Source organism: Echeneis naucrates, chromosome 9, assembly GCF_900963305.1.
Source record: "Echeneis naucrates chromosome 9, fEcheNa1.1, whole genome shotgun sequence".
Lineage (NCBI taxonomy): Eukaryota > Metazoa > Chordata > Actinopteri > Carangiformes > Echeneidae > Echeneis > Echeneis naucrates.
Window position 1 is genome coordinate 18,404,391 of NC_042519.1, and position 4,696 is coordinate 18,409,086.

Here is a 4,696-nt window from a genome sequence, read left to right on the forward strand (position 1 = left end):
TGAGAAAAACATTTGTTGTGATGGACTGAGACAGCTGCTTTCCACACTTTGTTTCTTACAACATACTCACTCCTCCCTGTCACTCTTAATTCTCTCCTTCTGCCAGACTCTCTTTTATACATAAACACTACAAAATGCCCACATGTACGCCCACATGCAGCTGTTTAGATGTCACTCTGCCATTGCCCCAGAAAGATTTGCTTCCTCCTCTGCTAAGAGTGTGTGTTTGTCTTTGTGTATCTACAGACAGAAACCTCTGGAAGTGGATAAACAGGTGCTGGGCACATGGGCCACATGCTACTCCTAATTATTTCAGCTTCTTACACATTTCTCCCGGGGCATGCTACTGCCAGCACTGCCAGAAGACATGAAAATTGTCTGTTACATTTGCAAATAACTTTTTTAGTGATGGCGTATCGTCTAGCTCTACCATGAGGATGCAATTTTGGCTTTTCTCCACATCTTGACATTTTTTGGATGGATTGTTATTAAATTTGTTACAGTGCCCAGAAGATGAATCCTAGTTACTTAGATAATCACACATTGTGTCATGATTTTCACGAACAACTGATTACTATTTTCTTGATTTATTCATTACTTGCATGACCTAATAAAATGCCTTTTCTGGCTGACTAACAATAAATAAAAAAAACGTGGTAATAATTTGAGGAAAATGCAAAATTTTCATTTAGGAGTGGGAACAAGCATATCTTTCAGATTTTTGGTTGAGAAATGATTGAAATAAACGAATAATATCCAATCCTCCTTTTGGCTGCCATTTTATAGTTCACTCGTTTTAATTTAGACTTTCAATTTCTTTTCATCAAGTGCTATGATCAGGTCCCTTCAACAATGACTGTACTTTACGTTTAGAGCTAATTTGCAAAGCTAAATCTAACCTACCTTGCTGTTGGGGCTAATGTACAATTGTCATTGTGATACCTGCTAAACGTTAACATGTTGGCATCATTTACTGCAAAGCCATTTTCATCCTGAAAATATTAAACACACGGCACGACAATGCTGCCCCACAGAGCTCAAGTCCTAGAATTTTTAAACTTAGTTTGAAAACATAATCTAATTGTAATGTAATTCTATGACATAGCTGTGTAAAGTTCATTAAGTGTCTTTAAACATACTGACTCAGCTAACTTTAAATATTATTCTGTAATAATGTTCTCAGTGTGTCCCTTACACAGCAACTTCTAAAGTATGATACTAAAACTGAAAGAGACATTTTTGCTGAACGGTTATGGTGCAACTGTTTGTGATGTGACATCAGTTGGTCTTACCGTAGTGAAGACGGCGCGATCTTGTTCAATCACAAGAAAGGGGGAGCTGCAGATGTGGGCAGAAAGCGAGAGATTAGAAAGGTAGATTTGGTCTGTAACCTCTGGTAACAGCAGTTTGGAGAATAAGGTGTTGATTTCAAACAGCCCATGGGGCCTTCTCCTGCATGACAGCGATCTGATGGGGAAGAGTGGGGGTGTTTAAAGGAAGTGCTCCCCTTCCGTTAAATCACTTCCTCCTTTAGTCAGTCACACAGGAAACTGACACTAGCCCTAACACAGCCCCAAACTTCCTCAATTCAAGCTGTGTGGATGAATAATGATGCACATCATCCGTTTTACACATGAGCATGGGTCAAAAATCTGACAAGACTCACATATAACCTGTTGTCCACAAATATCGCACTGACATCAGACCTAGCAAGCAGTTTAGCCAAAAGTTGCTGTATTCTTCGTCAAAGTTTGCATATTTACACAGGCAGTTCTGCCAAAAAAAAAATGAAGCTGTCAATCTTTGACACAAATGTGCTCGGTTATGGGGAACAAATTAAATATTAAACACCAATCAACCCAGCCTCATGCCAGGCTCTATCAATATTTCAGGACCTATATTAGCCCTGTCAAGCGTTCAAAAGCCACCACTGACCCACACAATAGAAATCATTAGCCTTTAATACTGCAGTCACGATCAAGGCCAGCCATCCTTGTGCACTCATTAATAGATGTGGCCAATGACGCGAGACTGATATATGGTTGCCAGTTAAACTTAAACATTGTAATTGTCTGGCGAATCAATGTGTACTTTAAGTCAACTAAAATGTCATTTGATTGAAAGAATTGATCAATCTTTGATGTTTCCTCAGGCTGTTAAAAATAAAGATCAAATTAGACATATAACCTTTAGAGGTGCTGTCTGAGTGTCATTCATTAGTGTAAAATGAAACCAGTTTAGAATTTCCTATATGTGCTTGCAAAGAAAAAATAAACTGGGTGTCCTTTTTTTGTTCTGTTTTCTTTTTCTTTATTAACTTTATCCAAGGAGATTTTTGATAGTTTCTTTAGATCAAGAACATAAAACAGCCCAGAGCAAACAAACCTGCTTAGCCCATTGTGAGTAGTAGAATGAGCAATTATTTTCCTGAGTAATAATTTGATTAATAGTATAACCGCAAACAGTGAAACATAGCCATTATGTCCTGGAGCACATAATGGCATCACTGAATACCTTGCTTTGTGAGGCAAATAGTACAAACCCTAAAATCCTATTTTCTTTAATGTAAGAACTAAGAAATATCCAAATGTTTCTTTCTTTTTTTTTTAAACCTGAAACTGTCAAACCTTTTGTATTTTTACTTAAAGACTTCCATACTTAATTCATTTTCAAAAGTGTGATTGATTTTCTTTATTTTCACTAATTTGTTAAATGAATAATTGTTGCAGCTCCAAACCAGTGGCAGCTGCCATCTATTATGAACAGAGGACCTTGTCTCAGTGGAAATCATCTGGACAACTTCTAGACTCCAGAAAGTTGTCTCAGCTTTTTGTTTTGAAGCCAACAGCAGCATATTAATGCAGCCAGACTGACCTACAGCTGACACAATCCTGCATTCGATTACAGAGCTCTTCTCTGTGCTTGACAACAGTCCAAATGTAAACTTCATTGACTCACTAAATTCCCCTGTGCCTCATAAGATGGTCAGCCAATCCTCTGCCTCCATCCCTCCCCCCTTTCTTCTTACATCTTATTTGGCTTCATCTGCTCAGTTATGTACCATAGTCCCAATTTTTCTGATTAGGGAATTATTTCCTGTCTGCTGACTGTTTTTCCCCTTTTAGCTTTCTCTTTAGTCTCCTTCAAACTCCCTTGTGAAGTGATCCACTATGCTATTAAAACTCATGACCACAACTTCCTGACTTCTTCTTCTGCTGGCCCTATTCCCACCGTCTTTCTCTTTCACTGACACACATGCACAGTTGTTTTCTGCCCCACTGCTCTGTTGGCTCCAAACCTCTGTCAACGTCTTTGGCTGAAATGGACAATGAATAGCTCCAAACCTCCTTTCTTCCTTCTATCTGCTTTCAAATCCACCATGCTGATCGTCAGCCTGCACATTTCTACTGCTCTGCCTCACTATTGTCACTATTGTCATAGCAACACAAAAAACATCTGAGCTCCAGCAACTATCCCACAACACTGAGCCAAAAATAGTGTGCGTGTGTTCGCCTCTCCTGCTCCTCGTTAGGCATTCTGGGGTTGTCAAATATGTTGACAGAATCGGTCTAGATCTAAATCTAAATCTGGCTCCCAGATTCTCCAGACAGAACTGACGCTGGGCCTTATCATCATTTATTTATTCGAAAATATTTTAATTATTAGCATTTCCAGGTTTTTAAATATGAGCAGCCCTTGCTTTTTCACAGTCTGCTTTGACACTGAACTAGAAATCCTTTGGTTTGGTTTGTTTGGACAGTTAACTGAGAATGTGGATAGTACATTAACCCATGAGAAAAAAATGGTTAGTTGCAAGATACCCTTTTTTTTATTATTTATTTATTTATTTTTTAAAGATGAGTCAAAATCAGTTGCTAGCTTATTAGGTCTACTTACATAAAAGTATTGCAGTCTAGCACAACAGACATGCAATGAATCCTCCATCATTAAGGTTAAACCTGTAAACAGGTTTACAGAGGAAGATTATTATTTTAGAGGATATCGGTAGCGCAGTTTGAACATCCCATTTATAACAAGTACACTAAATATCAGACACTATTGTGCAAAATTGCTATCAGGTTGAATTCTCTGAAAAACTAAAGATCATAACCTTCACATACATAGGATGTATTATATAAATGACTTTTTGTGAAGTGTACCAAACACGCTGACCACTGGAGTGCATGCCAAGCTTTGGGTACAGCCTTATGTGTGCTGAGAGGAATCTTAACCATCTCCTGCTGGTTATGTAACCTGTTTTAATAACACATGCCATTACAGACTCCCTGACACGGACCACATGTGGTGAGATAAGATATGGCTTTATGGTTTCATGGTCAGGATTTAGCCTGAATCATCCTCATCTCATTACAAAGTGCTACAGAGCCAGTCTCTTCCCACTGCATGTGGCCAATATCTCAGATTTTTTTTTTCTTTTTTTTGGGCCCACATGTGTGCTCAGGTTCTAGTATTCTTGGCTGTCAAAATAAATTTTTAAAGTCTTGTTTCTGTGCCAACGGTCGATCTCCCAAACTACACCCAGTCCACATCAGCCCACAGACATCACCACGATCACACTACTTAGCTACACACCGACGCTTCCGTCTGGCTCCTGCCGACTTTGAGCGCTGCTCACCGGGCTCACCAGACCCGGGGGTGCGGGTTCTCCGGTTCCGTTTCGCCTCCGTCCTCCCCG

At 39.3% G+C, this 4,696-nt stretch overlaps 1 protein-coding gene across 1 annotated transcript in view; it reads right to left on the reverse strand.

Annotated features, from left to right (window-relative positions):
• Window positions 1-4,681, reverse strand: part of rassf2b (Ras association domain family member 2b) — a 10,805-nt gene extending 6,124 nt beyond the window's left edge. Inside the window, exons 1-2 of the mRNA XM_029509785.1 lie at window positions 4,594-4,681; window positions 1,293-1,338 (exon numbers count right to left, since the gene is read on the reverse strand). The gene's annotated coding sequence lies outside the window, so the exon portion shown is untranslated. The remainder of the gene's footprint in view (window positions 1-1,292; window positions 1,339-4,593) is intronic.
• Between the last annotated feature and the right edge of the window lie 15 nt (window positions 4,682-4,696).